This window comes from Panthera uncia, assembly GCF_023721935.1.
Source record: "Panthera uncia isolate 11264 chromosome B2 unlocalized genomic scaffold, Puncia_PCG_1.0 HiC_scaffold_24, whole genome shotgun sequence".
In the NCBI taxonomy this organism is placed as follows: Eukaryota; Metazoa; Chordata; class Mammalia; order Carnivora; family Felidae; genus Panthera; species Panthera uncia.
In genome coordinates, this window is record NW_026057580.1 from 34,292,723 (window position 1) to 34,315,344 (window position 22,622).

A 22,622-nucleotide genomic window follows, 5' to 3' on the forward strand; every position below is an offset into this window, starting at 1 on the left:
CCTACTCCACATTTTTGTATTATGACACAAAGTGCAGTTTCTTGATCAGTTACAGCTCTGATATTAATCCCTGAATAAAATCATCTTTCCTTAGTCTTTTTGCCTTGTTTAAAATCATCTTAAAACTCATATCTGATTTTATACTTACATCACATCTATAAGCTCAGTAACATTTTATAGGAAACTGAGACACAGAGACATTAAGTAACTTGGGTCATACAGAGAATTAATAGCATGGTCTGAAACAAATCCCAAGACCCCTAAAGTAGAATTTTTTAAACTATATGTGGTGACACATTAATGGGTCATGAAATCAACTCAGCCAGTCACAACCAGAATGTTTTTATAAAGAAACAGACTAGTCTAGAATACAAAATATCATAGTGCATTGCACATAGTGGTAATATGTATTGTGCAACTTTTTGCATATATATGTATGTATAAATTGGATGATGGTTTAAAATGCTTTCCTTACAGCTTAGTTCTTTCCATTAAAATGCCTATATAATTACTTTGTATTTTCCCTGTGCCTAACAAGGACATACAAAAATCCAATTAGTCTAGAGGTTTAACTAATAATTATTGGTTAATATTGATGTGAAGGAAGGTTAGAAATGAAATTGTCTCTTATCTATAGGAATTTGTCAAAATGTTTTTGTCACTTTATGGAACTTTATTTTCTTCATCACTTAAGGCAAAACTCATATACAAACCCTTCCAGATTCTAGAAAAAAAGGGAGCACTACCCAACTCATTTAATAAAATCAGCTTAATTTTGATAACAAAACCTTACAAAAGCAGTACAAGAAGTTAGAAGGGAGAGGACTTCCCCAAGGCCCCACATTTAGAAACAGTTGGAGCCATGATCCAACTCCAAATTTTCTGATGCTTAATAATATGCTTTCCCTGCGATCTTACCCTGATCCTCTGTAGGGTATTTTCAAAGTAGCATATGGTGGTTAGGTCGATTTTGTTATGAGCAGTCTGCATATGCCAGGGCTTTTGTACAGAGATTATATAAGCTGTTAGGAGGACCAGGAAAGAAAGACTGAGTGTCTGCAAATATTGGAAGGGCCGTTATGTAGGAAAGGGAGAAAACGTTTCTATCTTACAAGGCAAGGCAGAATTAGGATTAGAGTTTGGCATTTAGAATGAGGGAAACTTGTTCATCCCAAGGAAAATATTTCTAGGTAAGCTTCCCAGAAATAAAATAATTGCCTAACATGGTCTTGAACTATGCCAATAAAGAAGTACTCATTAACCCCCTAGAAAGCTATCTATCCTAGCTGCTGGAGACAAATTCTTCAATTGGACCAAATATTTGTTAAGATCTTTTTCCAAATCCAAGTTCCTAAGAATCTACTGTTAAATGAATTTCTCCCCTGTTAGTCATTTATCTCTGCAAATTCTACCCACGCACCATATTTCCTTGCAATCTGTTTAAAATTAAAGAAATGATTTTGAATTGAAAACTTAACTACCATGATTTTATCTCAAGTAGACATAATTTATCAAAAACCGAGCTTAAGGAATATGCATTTTTTTTCTCCTGGTTTTTTGAATTGGGTCATAAATCAATTAACTTATATTATGGAGCGGAATAGAATGGGTTGAAATATGAAATTCAGTGTTATCAATGTGAAATAGAGACTTGTCTGATCATAACCCTCAAGAAGTAGGTAGGGGCAGATATTACTCAATTGGAAATTCTGACAGAGAGAGGAAAAGTGATTTGTTAGGCCATGGAGCTAAGTGATCACACAGCTATTATAGAGTCACACAGCTAAAGAGTCCTGCACTTGTTAATGCTATTTGGCGACTCCATGAATAAATATTAAACTTTCCATGGGAGAAAATGCATGAAGATAAATTTCTGACTTCTAACAAGAGCATTTTCAAAGGGTTATAAGTCCAATTGTGAGTTATTATTTACACAGTAAAACTCATTATTTCCTACTTTGCTTACTAATATGTTATTTTAAAAAAAGTAGAAGATGCTGCCTCCTTCTGTGGGGCTTCTTTTCCTCAGGAACTAAAGGAAGCTTCCTTTATAGATAGACAATTATATTCTGAAAGCAAAACATTCTAAGTCATAAGATTTTACCTTTTGATCTTACATTTCAAACCTTCTACAATAGATATTGATTCGGGTCAAGTACCGTCAGGAAAGAATGTGAGTATAATTAAGATGCTAATGGGGGAGGGGAAGGAAAGAAGAAAAAAAAAAAAGAGGTTAGAGTGGGAGAGAGCCAAAGCATAAGAGACTGTTAAAAACTGAGAACAAACTGAGGGTTGATGGGGGGTGGGAGGGAGGGCAGGGTGGGTGATGGGTATTGAGGAGGGCACCTTTTGGGATGAGCACTGGGTGTTGTATGGAAACCAATTTGACAGTAAATTTCATATATTAAAAAAAAAAAAAGATGCTAAAGTAATTAAATCCCTCTCTTTTTACACTGTAGTGTCAACCAGGCAATACTTATATTTCCTGTGCTCTCACATGGTTTCCACTATACCTTATTGTGTTTGAGACCCAGGTCCTGTCCACTGCATCAGAGAAGAATGGACGTTGGTTCCAACGTCTGGCAGATGTTGTTCATAACATCTCTGGGCCTATAGTAATGAAAAGAGGTTTGGTTAGTTTCTGATGTAGAAAATTCTAGAGGTTTGGTTTGAACTGACAAGGCATGGAGATGCAGAAGTTGATAATGTGGGAGTGACTTCTGTACCTAAGCGAACCATCTAATAGAGAATAGGCTGGCCAGGTTATTTACGGTGAGAACTATATCTTGTGCGTTTGGATGGACTTCTCATTCTGCTGCTTGCTGAATGGCCCCTAGGACATTTTTTAAATGTGCACAAATGAAGAAGAAGATGGCAAGGAGGAGGGCCCAACCTGAACATCAAGCCTCTGCTAGTACTGCTATGTGAGCCTGCCTCTCTAATAAACTAACTACTGCTGGTGTTATTTCAGGTCTGGGCCACTGCAGAGTGCTTGCAAGCCTACAGAGCATGGGGAGAATTTTCAGAAGTTGTTCTTTGCGGCTTAAGTCTGTGAGAGGTTTAAGAAATCCCACATGTTGGGGCACCTGGGTAGCTCAGTTGGTTAAGCCTTGGACTCTTGATTTTAGCTCAGGTCATGATCTCATGGTTCATGGGATTGAGCCCCACAGGGGGCTTTGTGCTGACAATGCAAAGCCTGCTTGGGATTCTCTCTTTCCCTCTCTCTCTCTGCCCTTCTCCCGCTCAATCAATCCCTCTCTCTAAACAAACAAACAAACAAACAAACAAACAAACAAACATTTAAAAAACCCCACATGTTGCCAGCAACTCCAAGAAGCTCTGAGTGGCATAGTGTAATGAGAACTGAGTTCAAGAAATCATTGCTGAGGGCTTTGCTCTTATGTGTGCACCAAGTGTTTATATTAGAACTATAAGGAGAAGAGTACATTCTCCTTGTTAGGGTGAAGGGGTAGCTTAGCTCTTCTGCTCTTCTTGCACCTCCAGGCAAAGCTCTAGTAGCGATTTCTGGGTCTTACTTTTCACTGGAGGAATTTTGTGATTAAAGAAGGAGCAAAAGTAGATGCTTATAGTAAATTCTTTGCCTTTACCCAGAAATTTTATATAATTTTTAAAAGTTCCATTTAATTTTTAAACATTCTTGATTTTGTCATCTCTATTTTATTCTATTGAATTATTTTTTAAAAGTTACAATTAAAAATTATAGATTCACATATAGTTGTAAGAAAGAATACAGGGAGACCCCCAGTTTTTTCCAACAATAACATCTTGAAGAATTATAGTATAATATCACAATAGGATATTGACATTGATACTGTCAAAATATACAACGCTTCCTTCACCACAAAGATCCCTCATGTTGCCCTTTTACTAGCCTTACCTACTTCCTTACCACCTCATCTCCTCCTTGGCTCTTGGAAAACACTACTTTGTTCTTGATTTCTGTAATTTTGTCACATTCAAGAATTTTACATAAATGGAATCATATGTTATGCAACCTTTGGGATTGGCTTTTTCACTCTTTAATTCTCTGAGAATTCACCCAGGTTGTTGCATGTTTCAGCAGTTTATTTGCTTTTATTGCTGAATAGTATTCCATGATATGGATGTACCACAGTTTGTTTACCCATTCACCTGTGGAAAGACATCTGGATTTACTCTAGGTTTTGGCTATCATGAGCAAATCTGCTATGAGCATTTGTGGCAACTTTTGTATAAGGACAAGTTGTTTCTTCTATTTTTTTTGTCAGTTTTGCTATACGTTTGGCAGTTTTATTTTTCTTCCCAAGCTCTTTGATACATTTACTGTTTTCAATTTCACAGATTTCCGTTTTACCTTGTTTTTCTTTTCTTCTATTTGCATTGGGTTTGTTTTGCTTTCCGTTTTTTCCAGTTTCTTGAGGTGGGAGTTTAAAGAATTGCTTTGAGATCTTTGTTCCTTTTAGTATCTTCCGTTAGTGCTGTAACTGTCCTTTTTAGCACTCCTTTACCTATGTCACATATATTTTGATATATTATATTTTCATTTTCATTCAATATAATTTAAAAATATTCCTTTAAGACTTCCTCCTTTACCCATGATTATTTTTTTAATGCTTATTTATTTGAGAGATAGAGAGAGAGAGAGAGAGAGAGAGAGAGAGAGACTATGAGATGGGGAGGGGCAGAGAGAGAGGGAGACGGGGCCAACCAGGCTCTGCACAGTCAGCGCAGAGCCCAACACAGAGCTTGAACTCACAAACTGTGAGATCATGACACGAGCCAAAATCAAGAGTTGGATGCTTAACCGACTGAGCCACGAAGGGGACCCATTAACCAAGGATTATTAAGAAATATATTGGTTACTTTCCAAGTGCTTGGAGATTTTCTTACTATCTGTTATTGATTTCTAAATTCATTCCATTGTGGTTGGAAAACACACTCTATATTATTTCAATCATTTTAAATTTGTTGGGGGTTTTTATGGCCCTAGGGTATGGTTCATATTATATATATATGGTCTATATTAACCTATGTTCTATGAGCACTTAAAAATATGTATTCTGCTCTTGTTGGGTGTAGTGTTCTATATATGTTGATTAGATTGTGTTGGATGATAAGTTCAGTTCTATATCCTTGCTGATTTCTGTCTAATTGTTCTATTAATTGTTGTGAGGGAGAATTGAAGTCTTCTACTACAAGTATGAGTTATCTATTTCTCCTTTAGTTCTATCAGTTTTTGCTTTACTATTTTCTCATTTTTTTGTTTGGTGCATACACTTTTTTATTACTTTATTTATGTATTTATTAAAGTGTAGTTGAAACACAATGTGACATTAGTTTCAGGCATACAATATGGTGATTTGACAACTCTATACATTATACTATGTTCACCATCTGTCACAATATAATGCTATTACAATACCATTGACTATATTCTCTATGCTGTATCTTTCATCCTCATGACTTATGCATTCTATAACTGGAAGTCTGTACATCCCACTTCCTTTCACTCCCTTTTGCCCATTCCCCCATTCTTCTACCCTCTGTCAACCACTAGTTTTTCTATGAATTATGGGCCTGTTTCTACTTTTTTGTTTGTTGTTTGGTTTTGCAGGTTCCACATATAAGTGGAGTCATATGTTATTTGTCTTTTTCTGACTTATTTTACTTAACATAATACCTTCTAGGTCCATCCATGTTGTTGCAAATGGCAAGATCTCATTCTTTTTTATGGTTGAGTAATTTTCCATTGTATATATACCACACCTTCTTTATCCATTCACCTATCAATGGACACTGAGGTTGCTTCTACATAATAGGAGGTCAGCATTAAATCAAAGACATGACAAAAAAAGAAACTACAGGCCATTATCCCTACTGAACATAGATGCAAAAATCCTCAACAAGATATTATAAAACCTACATTCAACAATACATTAAGAGGATCATTTACCACAATCAACTGGGATTTACTCCAGGGATGCAAGGATGGTTCAATGTCTGCAAATCAATCAATGTGATACAACACAATTAACATAAAAGATAAAATCATCTCAATAGATGCCGAAAAACTATTTGATCAAAATCAACATCCATTCATGACAAAAACTTTCAACAAAGTGGGTTTATATGGGATATACCTCAACATAATGAAGGCCATATATTACAAACCCACAGGTAATATCATCCTCAGTGGGGAAAAAAAAACAAGAGTTTTTTTTGCTAAGATCAGGAAAAAGACAAGGATGTCCACTATTACCACTTTTACTCAGGATAGAATTGGAGGTTTTAGCTATAGCAATCAGACAAGAAAAAAGAAGTAAAAGGCATCCAAATTGGTAGGGAAGAAGCAAAACTGTCACTATTTGCAGATGACATCATACTATAAATAGAAAACCCTAAAGACTCCACCAAAAAACTATTAGAACTAATAAGTGAATTCAATAAAGTTGTAGGATACAAGACAAATATACAAAAATTTGCTACATTTCTAAACACTAATAATGAAGTAACTGAAAGATAAATTAAGAAAACAATTCCATTTACAATTGCATCAAAAAGATTAAAATACACAGAAATAAATTTAGCTAAGAAAGTGAAACACTTGTACTCTGAACACTATAAGACATTGATGAAAAAAAAACTGAAGATAACACAAACAAATAGAAAGATATACCATGCTCATGGCCTGGAAGAATTAATGTTGTTAAAATGTCCATACTATCCAAAGCAATCTACAGATTCAATGCAATCCCTATCAAAATTCTAATGGCATTTTTCAGAGAACTAGAAAAAATAATCCTAAAATTTGTATGGAACCAAATAAGACCCCAAAAAGCCAAAGCAATCTTGAGAAAAAACAAAGTTGGAGGTATCACAACCCCAGATTTCAAAATATACTACAGCGTTATAATAATCAAGACACTATGGTACTGGCACAAACACACACACACACACACACACACACACACACACATACACACACAAATCAAGAGAACAGAATAGAGAGCCCAGACATAAACTCATTAAATTATGTAGGCCATTTACATTTATAGTAATTATTATAGTTAAATAATTTTTACCATTGGTATATGAACAGTTAAGACTTTTTATGGCTTCCTAGTGGATTGAATTCTTTTATCATTATATTATGTTCCTCTCGATCTCTAATAAATTTCTTTACTCTGATGTCTACTTTATCTAATACTAATAAAACTACTTCTGCTTTCCTTGATTAATGTTTATATAACATACACCCCCCACCTTTCTCTAGTTTCAACCCACCTATATTTATATTTGAAGTTTCATGTAGATAGCACATAACTGAGTCATGTTTTTAAATACACTCTGCCAATTTCTCTTTTAATTGGTGTATTTAGACAATTTATATTTTATGTAATTATTGTTATGTTAGGGTTTATCATTTTAATATTTTGTTTTCTGTTTCTTTAATTTCTCTGCTTTACTCCTCCTTCCTGTTGGTTATAAAAACATAATTTAAAATTCCATTTTGATTTATCAGCAGTGTTTTTGTTTCTACTGATACCACAGGTTGGGGAGTTGTTATTGGCTAGCTGAGACAAAAGTTCTGGAGCCTGACCTAGCCTTCTCTGCCACTATCCTGGTAGGGGTGTTTCAATGTCTCATAATGGCAGTAGAAATGTTGAAGTCTAGGCTCCCCACTTGGTTGTTGCTGGCATGGTGGGAGTGATGCCACAGTTTCCCTGTTGTGTTTGGCAGGAATAGTGCAGTTATTTTCTAATGGTTTTCTGTCTGGCTATACTTCCTCTTTACTGGCCTTTTGCTGGAGAGAGCAGGCTTTTGTAGGAGCTTACCCCCCTCCTACTCCTGCCCCATACTCATCAGCATCTCTGGGTGCTAGATTCGTTAACTCTAAAACTGGGATATATAAAGCTAAAAAAAAAACTCAGGAGGCTTACCACCACATTAATCCTTGGTTCCTGAGATTCCTAGACAGTCTGCCTTCTCTCTACATTTCACGGTCTTATGTTTATTTTATACAATGACCAAAGCTATAGTTGTAATTAGAAGAAGGAATAGGGAAAAGTATGTCTATACCATCTTCCTGGATGTCCATACTTTTATATTTTTGACAATATATTATTACATAATGATTTTATAATTTTATCTTACATTGTATTTGAAAATCTTGGAGGGCAAAATCTCTTTTTCCCCTTGGTGACTTTCACTCATTGCCATTTGTTTCCTTATGTTGGGTGATCCCGATTTGAGCTGAGACTAGCACTTACAGTGAAGATATTTATCTCCTAAGAGAATTTTCTTTTGCTTCTACTAGATGCCAAAATATGCTACCTGGGATGATTTTAGCATTCACTCAGTCTGTATTTTAATTTGGTTTAATTTAGCCTCAGGTTCACCTCTTCCTCATTGCCTCTGTCTCAGGCTTAGTCTCCTGACTGCAGTACCAATACAGGCATCTTTCCTTCCTTTTTTTCTTAAAGATTTTTGGAGGGGAACCAGGGTGGCTCAGTTGGCTGGGTGTCCAACTTTGGCTCAGGTCATGATCTCACGGTTTGTGGGTTTGAGCCCTATGTCAGGCTCTGTGCTGACAGCAGGGAGCCTGCTTGGGATTCTCTGTCTCCCTCTTTCTGTCCCTCCCCTGCTCTCACCCTCTCTCTCTCTCTCTCTCTCAAAAATAAACATTAAAAAAAACATTTAAAAAAACAAAAAGATTTTTTAATGTTTATTTTTGAGAGAGAGAGAGAGAGAGAGAGAAAGTGCACATATGAGTGGAGGGAGTCAGAGAGAAAGAGGAGGGAGAGAATCCCAAGCAGGCTGTCCATTATCATTGTGAGCCTGATGAGGGGCTTAATCCCCCGAACTGTGAGATCATAACCTGGGCTGAAATCAAGAGTTAGAGGGGTACCCGGGGTACCCGGGTGGCTCAGTCAGTTAGGCATCTGACTTTGGCTCTGGTCATGATCTCACGGTTAGTGGGTTCAAGCCCCACGTCAGACTCTGTGCTGACAGCTCAGAGCCTGGACCCTGCTTTGGATTCTGTGTCTCCCTCCTCTCTCTACCCTTCCCTACTTGTGCTCTGTCTCTGTCTCTCTCAAAAATAAACAAACATTAAAAAAAAAAAGAGTTAGAAGCTAAACTGACCAAGCCATCTGGGTCCCAGCATCTTTCCTTCTAAAGTTTGTTTTATATACAAACATATAAAACCTGCCTTCTTTCTTCCCATGTATCTAAGTGTGTGTGTATATGTGCTCAGGTTTTAGTTCATGGGTTATTTTTAGAGGCCGGGAACCATCTTGCAGAGTTTTCTTACTTTCTTTGAACATAGAAAGTCAATAAAATTATATTTTATGAAATTCAGCTCTTTTTTAGAAAAAGAGTTGTATTGCTAGAATCTGAAGCTATATTTCTTACCTTTTTCAGACAAACCAACCAACCCCCACTCACGCTTATTCTCAAAAGGCCATTGAGAACATCTCACAATATTAGAGCTGCTTTTCCAAACCATATTCTGTGGAGATTTAATATCGTGTGACATAAGTGGTAATAGATTTTCTTCGAAAAAAATTTAAACATTTCATGGTAAAAATTTTGGATAAATCATGTATACTGTGTCTTCTGCTCTTAGGAATACACAGTGCATATTATCATGTTAAAGCTTCTGAGAATTTGTGCAATAAATAGAACTTTAATATTGTGATTAACCCTTTATTTCCCAAATTACGTGAATGTGGAATCTCACATCTTAATTAATAATTAATTAATTAATTGGGACTGTTTATTCACATCCCACAGAACACTAGAGTTTTGTGAAACAGCTTGGCTAGTGCCGACTTAGAGTCTCTGCTTGGCAGCAGTGCATTGAGAATGAGGAGATATGGGTGCTTAGTCCTGGCTTTGTTGAGCTGCAGGACATTGGGTGAGTGTATAACCTGCTTGAACCCATTTCTTTCTTTAAAAAGAGGTTGAAGGAAATGGTTTCTAGAGTGTTTTCAAGCTCTATCATTATTTTTGCTCAATCAACGCCTCCTCTATGGTGTAAGGATGAGAGCTATGGAATAGTACTAGAAGTGTGTGCTCCCAGCGCATGCGTAGCTGGGTCAGTTAAGCTGCTGACTATTGATTTCAGCTCAGGTCACGATCTTACTGTTCATGAGTTGTAGCCTGGAATTGGGCTCTGGGTTCGCAGTGTAGAGCCTGCTTCAGATCCTCTGTCTCCCTCTCTCTGCCCCTCCCCCACTCGTACTAGCTCCCTCTCCCTCTCAAAAATAAACATTAAAAAAAAAAAGTGCGCACTCAATGCTTTCCAAGCTTACTATGTTGCTCACCTTCCCTGCACTCTGCTCTCATGCTTTACACTACAGAAGACCTGCCTTTACCGGAATTTCTTTCTACCACCCACACACGCCCCCCCCCCTCGCCCCCTCCACCTTGTGCCTGAGGTGAATACTCCTCTTCAGAGCTAGTTTTCATTTTTTTCAATCACTATCACAACCAGCTAGACCAATGATGTGAGTGCAATGGGAAGAACCCACATATGATTGTACCTTGCCTGCCTGTGTTCATAAGATAGACAGACTGACCTTGAGCAACAGGAATTGATTCAGTCTCCGCTCTACTTTCCTAGATTTATTGTCTTAAAGTGAGAAGAACACTCACTGAATCTGGAGGCGGAAGGCTGGGTTTGAGGGTCAGTTGAATGATTTTGGGTCCCCATTTTAGCCTGAGACTCTCAGTTGGTTTCCTCTCTCTAAAGCACTAGTGATGCTAATTGTTGCATCTATAATACAGAGCTCGTGTGGATCCTGGGTGATAATAAACCAGGAACTGGGCTGTATACTACAAAAACCGCAAAGGGAAGGTGTTATGAAAGGCGAATGATGAGTTTTGTGATTGAGGTTACTTGCAATTTACAGAATAGTAGGTTGAAACAATAACTAGAGATGCACATGCTGAGGCTATTTATGAAAAAACTTTCAGGAGATAATGAAGTTTGAAAATTCAATTCTAGACTTTCTCTCTGCCTTTCCTCTCCTGTTGTGTTTTTATGTAAGAAGGAAAAGGCATAGGAAACTAATTTAAAAAAACAGTCATGGGGCTTTCCAGGTAAATAAAGATTAAAGAAAAAATGTGGCCAATTTAGGTGAAGACATATTCAAATGCCAAAGTTTATTTTTAGTCAAAAATCCCCTTATCCTTATTCAACTCACAAAAATGAAAACCGATAACCTAGAAGTGAAAGTTTATGTATCCTTCTATTTTGTCTCAGAAGTCATTCAGTTCTAATTCCTTTGTGAATTCATATAATCCTTTGCCAATAAATTAATGAATAACATTCTTCTAAGTGGTTTCCTTTGAGAATGAATTTTTGTGTGTATAGCTTATTAAATCCTTTTTAATATCTATGATTTTACCATATTAATAAAAGCATCAAACTTATGCCCTTGAGATGTAGAAGAAAAGTTATAAGATTATCATTTCAATATTCAATAACCTTTCTTGCAAAAGCACCATGCTATGGTATTCTTTCCTATAAAACCGGTAAGCGATACAAATCTACTTTATCAGGCTGGCTTGGTGGGCAAATATACCTTTGTCACTGCTGTCGGACATTCTCTCCATTTTAAGAAACAGGACTACAGAAAAATGAAGGGAACCTACTCTAAAAGGAATGAGTTACAGCTTGGAACATTTCATGTTGATATGATTTGGATGTCGGATTAAAAGTTTGGATAGACCCTGCACTGTGTGATGTGGCTCAGCATCACTGAAGTACAGGACATAAACTATCAAGAAGAAGACGGCCATGTCCTCTCCCCATCCCATGGCCCATTTCCCTTCTGGGCTCCCTGGTATGTAGGACTAATATTTTACATTCTTTGAGGATGGAACTTCAGGACCAAATGCTTGACGTGAAAGTCATGCTAGAGGATACTAAGAAACACCTTCTCTCTGACTCAAATGTCCCATTTTCTCTCATTGCCTGCCTAATTCCCACTTAACCTTCTGGGTTTTGGCTTACATGCCACCTATAAAGGAAAGCAATTCTAGACCCTGTAACCTGAGTCAGGTCCCCTTTTCTGTTCTCCAAGGCACGATGCAAAAAACTTATGCAAGGTTATTCAATTTCTCTTAAATTAACCTTTTTATTTTCCCCTCAATTCCCGCTCAAGCACAATCAGCACTGCCGAGAACTTTCTATAGTGATGGAAATGTTCTAATCTATGCTATCCAGTGTGGTAACAGCCACTAGTCACATGTGGCTATTAAGCACTCAAAATATGGCAAATGTGACTCAGAAACTGGTTTTAATTTTATTTCATTTTAACTATATTTGTTCAAATTATTTAAACTTAGATTATAAAGTAGATATCAATTATAAATACTTTATTCAAATTATTTATTATAATTAAAATTTAAATAGCCACATGGTGGCTTTTGGCTATCATATTGGACAGCATTGAAATAGACTGTAAGCCTCTTGATGGCTGGGATTCCAACTCATTTGCCTTTGTATTTACAGTACTGGAGGATGGAATCCCAACACTTTCTATGCACTCAAGAAGTACCTGTTGACAATTAAATGAATGTCAGTGTTCTATACTTATTTCACTATCACATTTTGTTTGATAGCTGAGACCCAGAAACCTGATATGGCTTTATCACTTAACATTTATGTCAAGGTGACCTAATTTCTCTGTGCCTCAGTTTCCTTATCTTTAAATGAGGTATCAATAGTATATACCTCATAGGATTGCAATGAGCATTAAATGAATTTATCACTTAGTAGTGTTGAGTACCCTAGATGGCAGATAGTAAGTTTTACTACGTAGTAGCTATCATTATATTGATTTTGCAGTGTTGTCTTTTATTCAGATAAGGAATGGGGTAAAGAAACAAATAAGAAGAAAATGAGGCAAAAAAAACCACTACCTTAGTAGCATGTATTGAATTTTGTGCAAGATCATTTAAACTAAACACTTTAGGGATATTTATGCATATATTATTTTATTTGAGATTCTTAACCATCAAAAGGGCTAAAGAGAGGGAAGCAAACCACAAGAGACTTAACTATAGACAACAAGCTGAGGGTTGCTGGAGGGATGTGGGTGGGGGATGGGCTAAATGGGTGATGGGCATTAAGGAGTACACTTGTGATGAGCACTGGGTGTTATATGCAAGTGATGAATCACTAAATTCTACTCCTGAAACCAATATTACACCATATATTAACTAACCAGAATTTATCCAAAAAACTTTTTTTAACGTTTATGTATTTTTGAGAGAGAGAGAGAGAGAGAGAGAGAGAGAGAGAGAGAACACAAGTGGGGGAGGGGCAGAGAGAGAGGGATACACAGAATCTGAAGCAGGCTCCAGGCTCTGAGCTGTCAGCACAGAGCCTGGAGCGGGGCTCAAACTCACAAACCTGTGAGATCATGACGTGATCCAAAGTCAGATGCTTAACCAGATGAGCCACCCAGGTCCCCAACTAACTAGAATTTAAATAAAAATGTGAAACATGAAATAAAAGGGGGCTGCCATTCTGATGTGCTTCATATGGGATTAACTACAGTGCCTTGTTCAGACAGCACAATAAACAATGGCAATAAAATGGAGTAACTTTAGAATACGGATGAAGTGACAAGTTTTAAGACAACAACCTTACTATCATTTATAATATAAATTCAATGGAATTTTGACAAAATGTATCTTATAAAGGATGCCAGTAAGGATGCTGACAAGAAGGACTTTATCTAAGAGCAGTCTTCCATTGATGTCACTCGGAGCCAGCATGGTTGACAACCAGGCTGGGTCTCTCTGCAATGACAAATCACTCTTTTCTCTCCTAGTTTGACATCTTTTTCAATACACAGTTGATGAGTAAAATTTAAAAATGTCTTAATCCTGAAAATGATTTTCTTCTTTATATTCAGATTGTTATTCTGATTTATTGATAGGTCTATTTTTACTTGGAGAAGGAGAATCAGATGGTGGCTCTTGGCTATGCAAACTCAGACCATGCCCTCCCCATGTGGGGGGAATCTTCAGGCATTACTGTCCACTTTTTAGGATAATAAAACTAAATCTCTGGGTGCCTGGGTAGCTTAGTCGGTTGAGCAGCTGACTCTTGATTTCAGCTCGGGTCAAGATCCCAGGATCGTGGGATCAAGCCCTGTGTGGGGCTCCACACGGAGCATGGAGCCTACTTGAGATTCTCCCTCTCTCTCTCTCTCCCTCTCTGCCTCTCTCCCCAGCTCCCTCCCTCTCTCTCTCTCTCTCTCTCTCTCATAAACAAATAAATAAATAAAGCTAAATCTCAGAGAGATGCTATTTGCTCAAAGCCACATGGTTCATAGTAAATAATAGAAATGGAAGTAGAGCCTGGGTTTTGTGACTTCTAGTTCCACCAGTTTCCAATGAGTTTTGAGTTTAGAAGGCACAGGAAGAAAAGAAAGAAGGAATAGAAGGAATACCCAGGGGTGTCTGGGTGGCTCAGTCAGTTAAGAGTTTGACTTTTGGTGTCAGCTCAGGTCATGATCTCATGGTTCATGAGTTCGAGCCTCATATGAGGACCCTGCTTGGGATTCTCTCTCTCCCTCTCTCTGCCCCTCCCCTGCTCGTGCCCTTTCTCTCGCTTTCTCAAAATAAATAAATAAAACTTAAAAAAAAAAGAAGGAATACCCATAACTAGGTGCTATTGATTTCTCTGGAATTTAGCCTTTTACTAATCCTAATGACATTCTTGGTGTAAGCAACTGATCCTCTCCTCGGGAGAATGCACATAAAAATATTTTTGCTAACAATTTTGGGTAACAATAGTCTCTGAAATTCACTGATGGACCCTTATTTAAAAATTCTTAGTGTGGAAAGAATCTAATTTCATTTTAAGGCATTATAAATAATGCCTCAGAATCTCTGCACACATAGTCATTGCTCTTCTGAAACACCTGCTGGAAAAGGGCATACTCTCATAGGATGAGGATAGATTCTGAACAGCTCGTATCATTCTCTGTTATTGAAAACAGTATCTGTATATTGTGTATCTTCTTCTACTTTCATATTTGATGTGGTCATGACAAGCTATGAAGTTAGAATATAATGCCTTTTTTTTCTTTAATAAGGATGCATTATTGCATGTTCCTCCCTACCAATAACCTTCAAATTTAGGTAATGTTACCAATTTTACTACCAAGGTATGTATTTCAGAGGTATTTGCTTCCCAGAAAGTAATATACTGTATTCTAATTCCAAGAAGTAAAGGTGGAAGATGTATTAGCAATTTGGTGCTTTCAAGTTTATAAAATTGTACTAGAATAAAAGCAAGACAAGAAAATATTTGAGATGCTTTTAATAATGCTGATATTTTAATAATTTAAATAAGTTGCTAAAAGGAATAGAGAAATTGTGTTAGGTAACGAGAGATCATTTTAAACACGGATATTAATGTTAAACATGCAATCCACTAACTGCAAGTTGCTGGTGGGAACAGTATAAAAATTTAAAGAGATATAATGAAGGTTTTATGTCTGGTTTAAGACCTCATATTTATTTCTCATTGGGAAAATGTGAAACCAGTTCTTAGAACAGTAATTTTAAATTGTGTAACTTAAGAATGAAATAGACTTAAGGAAACAAGGGTAAAGAAATGTGTCTTCAATATTTCTTTAGAAAATACAGTAAGCCATGTATTTATTTATTTTATATCCTCCAAAATATATAGAAAATAGCTTCAGGACAATTTGGATAAAATGTATTTTATCTGTTATTGGAGTTACTTTTTATTCATTTTAAAGGTACTATTGGGGTCTTCTGAAGAATTTCATTTTCACTAATAAACTCAGACTATCTCCTTGAAGCACAAGCTATTTTCATGCTAAGAGGGAAAGAGTGAACATTCATGTATTTTCTCACACAACAACATTCCTATGGTAATATAATGCAACAACAGTGTTGCCCATCGTTAGAAAAAAAAATCTATAACCAGGATTGTCCATTATTTCTAAGGAAGGCCATACTCTGTCTACCCCTGATCATGGTCTCTCTTTTATAGGCTGATTTTATCTTCAGCAAACAACTTCTAAGAGTACTCATAAAACAGATGGACTTACATGTGAAAATACCTGGTAGGGATTTAATTGTAATGATTTTTTTCCTGCATAAGAATAAGGGGAAAACTATATCTCTTTACACCAGTTTTTCTCAGAGCCTGATACATTCAGTACAATTATTAGCTCAGTTCAACACCTGTTTGTTGAGCACTTTTTATATAGCAGGCCCTGTTCTGGGGAAACCAAGATGAATATGACCCAGCATCTGCCTTCAGAAACCTCACTGGAAAAGGACAAGAACTGATTCATAAGGATATGATTTTGATACAATGCAGCTGATGCTTTGAGAGATGTGTGCAAAGAGTATGCCAAACATGAGAAGACACTAAGCACAGCCTGGAGAGATAGGAATGCTTAGTCAGTCAAAGAAAAGGATGCAGTGTGGTGCGTGACGATGTTCCCAGAACATGTGCCTGCATGAGCAAAAAGCAAGGGGCTAGAAACAGCACAGTGCATTTGAGAATCGCTGGGATAAGAAGCTATGTGGCTGAAGAGACAAATGGGGTCCATGTTGCATTCCAAGGAAGACCTCATACACCATGCTAACTAACAAGCCTGGACTTTAACCTATATCCTTATCTGTTTATAAGAAAGAAACATGTAGGAGAAGTCTGGGGAAGAATGAGAGCTTTGGAGGTCATGAACATGTAGGTAGAAACTGTAAAATGAATGTGACCACTCAAGGAGTGTCTGTAAAAGAGTAGACTGGAGAGAGAATCCTGGAGAACCCCAACAAGTAAAAGAGTCCTTAAAAAAGGATAAAAAAAATGGAATAGGAGGACAACAGGATACCATCATGTCATAGAAGCTGTGAGGAGCACCAGAAAAGTCCAGTCAGATTAAACCAGAAATTGCATGTCACCATTAGGAGAGAGAGAGTAAAACACTGATGGATTAGTGGGAACAAGAGGCAGATTGTAGTCAGTTGAGAAGAAAGTGGGAATTAAGTGTAGTCAACTCACATGAAATTTGGACAAGTATAAATGGACCAAGTGGCTTCAGAGAGTTTATTTTGTTTCCTCTGCAGGAGAGCCCCAAGTATATTTAAAGGTTGATGGTGGGTGTTTGTGGAAATGAAGAAGGAATATCACTAGGGTCATGATCGTATAAATTTACAAGGGACTGGGATAAAGATTCTATTCTGATGAATTGTCTTTCAGTGAGAAAAGGGACAAGTCTTTCCCTGAGATTGAATACAAGAAAGAAGGAGATATTGGGACAACTTTAAAAACATTTAAGTAAAAAAATTTTTTGAGCAGATAATACTATCCTATGGTTCAAAATTTGAAAGTTATACAATGAAAAATGTTCTCCGCATTCCTGCTTTTCATTCTTTACCTTCTTAGAAAACACTTTAGTGAACACCTGCAGTATTCAGGTACTGGTTCCTATGCAGGAGACTCAACAGTAAACAAAACAGAGAAGTTCCTGCTGACATGGTGCTTCTATGTGTGTGTGTGTGTGTGTGTGAGAGAGAGAGAGAGAGAGAGAGAGAGAAGGAGGAGGAGGAGGAGACTGATAATAAAGAAATAAAACAAAAAGGAATATAATATAATATAATATAATATAATATAATATAATATAATATAATATATCAAAGTTCTCTGATGAAAATAAAGCAGTTAATAATTATGGGGAGGTAGGCAAATTTTGTATTTATGCAGCGTGGTCCAGGAAAGCTCTCTGAGAAATGGGTTGGAGTAGAGTACTGAATGTGGTACAGAATGTGCTGAGTGGTTATCTTATGGAAGAGTGTCCCAGGTAGTGGGGGCAGGAAGTAGAAAGGCCCTGATCAGGAACATGGTGGCATGTTTGAGGAACTATGAGAGGAGTCTAAGTGGAGCTAAGGAAAGAAGTGGGAGAGACAAGTATTGGTTCTTTAGAGGTGATAGGAGGTCTACAGCTTTGTAGACTTCAGATTTTATCCTGAGTGGTTTGCTTCAAAATGCGGTTATGAAGTAAATGCAAGACATGAAAAGATCTTATTAAAATGCAGCACTGGGTGTTGTATGTAAGCGATGAATCAAGGGAACCTATCCCTGAAACCAAGAACACACTATATACTCTGTATGTTAGCTAACTCGACAATAAATTATATTTTTAAAAATGCAGATTCTGATTTAGTAGGTATCAGGTGGAGCTTGAGATTCTGTATTTCCAACAAGCTCCCAGGCAATGTGGTTATTGCTGGTCTGTAGACCACACTTGGAGGTAATGGTCTAGAATCAATAATGAGGACACTTATTCTACCCCAGACCCTATGGACTTAGGGGTGTAGGAGAACAAACAGCTACTGCTTGTGAGGTGGGAATACAAAACGGGGTGGCAGGTTTCAGTCAGAGTAAGAAGTTGCAGGAACATTCTATGAAGAGACTAAAGATATATGCAATTTGGTAATATATTGGTGAGTTCCTGAGGTCACAGTGTAAGTATTCGGGGTAAGTGTGTGAGACTGGATCGATGAAGGGATGTACAGAATTTATGAAAAAGATAGACAAATAATGAGGATGACCTGGCACTTTGAACTGCTCCTGGTGATGGAGATAAACACAGATGTGAAGAGGGATGGATTTACTCCTGATGTTCTCTAAGGGGAAAATGTACCACAAGTTCCAATTTTAGTCTTCTTTATAAGATTATAAATTTATAATGCCTTTATAAGAGGCAGTCTGGGGGTCTCCCCTCCTTTTCATGGCAGGATCCAGTCCTGGGATGACGTGGCATTAACTGGAGCAGACACAGCTTGGAGGGTCCTATTTACATTCCTCCATGGCCATCTGGTTTCTCCCCTCAAAGCAACCAATATTACTAGTCTCCTGTGTACCCTTTCAGAGCTATTTTATATAGATTAAAAAGTCAATAGGAATATAAAATATTTCAATAACACAATTAACAAGCTTGATCTAATGGACATAGAAAGAATATTACACTTAACAGCTGTGGAATACACATTTCACTCCTTTCAAGGACTCATGAAACATTTACGCAGATTGATCCATACTGGTCCATGAAGCAAGTCTCAACAAATTTCAAAGGATTGTTATCATAGAGACTGTACTTTCTGACCATATTACAATTATGTTAGAATTTAATAACAAAGAGAAAAAGTCTTGAGGAAATCTAAAATATCTTTTCTATCACTAAAACTTTAGCTATTATTGTTAAAAACAAAAAGAAAAGTCTATATGTTTGAAATTTAAGCAACACAGTTCTAAATAACTTATGATCAATATAGATCATAACAAATCAGGAAATATTTAGAACCAAATGACTTGGAAATTCTTTTATTAAAACTTATTGGAAGCAGTTAAGGCAGTGCTCAGAGGAAAGTTTTTAGCCTTAAGTACTTCTATTAGAGAAGAAAAATAAAAATAAATGAATCATCTATATTCAAAAGTTAAGGGAAAAAAACCCCAAAGCAACAAAATTAACCAAGAGAAAGTAGAAAGAATAATAAGGAGTATGAATTTAGTGAAATATAATACCAACATGTAATAGAGAGGCCCAGCAAAGGCAAAAGGTGATTATTTGAAGAGTACATTTGAGAAATCTAGGTGAATTTAATAAAAAAGGAGAAGACAAACATTAGGAAAAAAAGGACATATCTATAGAGCTACAGAACAAAATGATAATAGGAGGATATCATAAGTAGCATCGTTTATAACAGACTTGGACATATTCCTAGAAAAATATAATTGACCAAGGAAGAAATAATGGAGTTGCTTATGCTACGCCCCATGCTACCAAACTGAGACTTAACTACAGTTTTGGCTTTCCCGGAAATGGAATCTTAAACCAGTCAATTACAAATCACCTGATCAACACTAGTTAAGTAATCTTCCTAATAACCCCTGCCACCCTCTAAAGGAAATTAACTGTGCAATAACCAACCTGTTTTTTTTTTTTTTTTTTGCCAGTATGACTTTATTGTCATTTAAAAGGCTTTCATTTTGGGATGCCTGGCTGGGTTAGTCAGAAGAGTGTGCGGCTCTTGATCTTGGGGTCATTAGTTTGAGCCTCATGTTAGATGTAGAGATTACTAATAAAATCTTTTTAAAAAGTCTTTCAGGGGCGCCTGGGTGGCGCAGTCGGTTAAGCGTCCGACTTCAGCCAGGTCACGATCTCGCGGTCTGTGAGTTCGAGCCCCGCGTCGGGCTCTGGGCTGATGGCTCGGAGCCTGGAGCCTGTTTCCGATTCTGTGTCTCCCTCTCTCTCTGCCCCTCCCCCGTTCATGCTCTGTCTCTCTCTGTCCCCAAAATAAATAAAAAACGTTGAAAAAAAAATTTAAAAAGTCTTTCATATTGTACAGCTCTTTGGGGCTCTTTTGCTAGACTGGATGCTGCCTCATTTGAATTGTTTTTTGCTCAAACACAAACACTTAATATTTTTAAAAATGTTTTTAATGTTTATTTATTTTTTAGAGAAAGAGAGACAGAGAGCAAGCAGGGGAGTAGCAGAGAGTGAAGGAGACACAGAATCTGAAGTAGGCTCCAGGCTCCAACCTGTCAGCACAGAGCCCGATGTGGGGCTCAAACTCACAAACTGCGAAATCATGATCTAGCCAAAGTCAGACACTTAACCAACTGAGCCACTCAGGTGCCCCACACATAAGATTTTTAATATCCCTGTTTATCTTGTAACATATTCTTATATCCAATAAATTAATTACTTTCTAGTTAAGTCTTCCTACCCAAAATGTATAGGCACAGATTGTTTTTCCAATATATTCTAGCAGATACTCAAAGAACAAGTAATTGCTTTCTTACACAAACTATTCCAGAATATAGAGAAAGAAGAACACTTGACAAATCACTGTAGGAATTTGGTTGTCATAATCTTGATATCAAACCTAACGAGGACAGTTTGGGAAAGGAAAATCTAACTTGTGAACTTAGAAGAAAAAATCTTGAGCAAATATTCACAACATGAGTGTATAAATTGGTATAGTGTATAAATAGGTAGATAAGGAAGGAGGGGAATGTGTCTTAGAAAGAAGAAGAAAAAGAAGACAAGAGAAAGATGTCAAAAGCACAGGATCAGGAAAGTTAGTGGGTTGATACTAAAAATAAGCTTCACTTCCTTTATAATTTTGACACTTCTTGCTCTAACATTACAAAGTGTTTGAAGGAAATACCTCAAACTTTTAAATTTGTTTATTCACACATTTATTAAGCCCCTTCTGTGTACAAGGTATACTGAACTAGGAAATTACAGGGTATGCTCTGAGGGTTCTGTGAGGAACGCAGTGGCATCTCCCCAAATTCCTCTATAAAACACACAGGAGAACTAGGATTAAAAAAATGGGCCACAGACAATCATTGCAAAACTAGGCAACAGTATTTCCACAAACCCCAAATTATGAGCATGTAATGACAAATCACCAACAGTTACAAGATCTCCTGGGTATTAGCACCTTCCAAGAGAAGGCAGAAAGAAGCAATGAGATGTCTGACAAACCTGATGACTTCCAATAAGCAAACACACACATTTACCTGAAAAACTCAGACAGCCAAGCTGGGAATAGCAACTGGAACTAAGGGGGATTTTCATGATCCAAAAGTGTCTGTGGTGAGGCATGGTCTGTGATAAAGACTGAAGGAGCCTGAATAGACCGAGTGGTGTTCATTCTCAAAGCTACTAAACAAAGGTCCCTCCTGGACAAAGCTGGGCGATAGTCCAAACAGAAAAAACTGCTGAGATGAGAATCTAAATTGAACAGGTCATGGACAATAGAGACCATAGAAATATAAAGTCCAGATCAAAGTGTTAAGGGAGAATAGAAACAGAAGATCTTAGAATTTAAGTGTTCATGTTGTTGAATACTTTACAAAACAACCAGGAGAGGGTGGCCTAGACACGTTAAATTGGAAAAATTATTTAAGCCAAGCCTCCTTTATAAAAGTTCAGAAAATCTAATTCTATGTCAAAATGAGCAACAGAAAAGGATAGAGTTCAAATTACATTTAAATGTATTACAGGATTAAAAGAGAGAATAAAGAATAGACTCTATAGGTAATGAAGGAATATGGGATAAATGTTCTTGGAAAAATAAAAACTTAATATTTCAAAATGAGGTAAAAGAAGATACAAGAGGTGCCTGGGTGGCTCAGTCGATTAAGCATCTGACTTCAACTCAAATCATGATCTTGCGGTTCATGGGTTCGGGGCCTCAGGTCAGGCTCTGTGCTGACAGCTCAGAGCTTAAAGCCTGCTTTGGATTTTGTCTCCCTCTCTGTCTCTCTACCCCTCCCCTGCTTGTTCTCTCTCTCTCTCAAAAATAAATAAACTTAAAAAAAAAACTTAAAAAAAAGATATAAGATATGAGAGATGAATCAGAATGAAGAAAACTCAGTAATAAGGTGGTAAAACTCAAGAAAGAATAAGACAAAAAAGAAAACATCATTTCAGAAATCGACTAACTACAAGTATAACAAAAGAACAAATATACGTAATAGGTAATATCTCACAATAAAGAGAGGATAAAAAGAAGGAAAAAAACTGAAGATCAAAAAG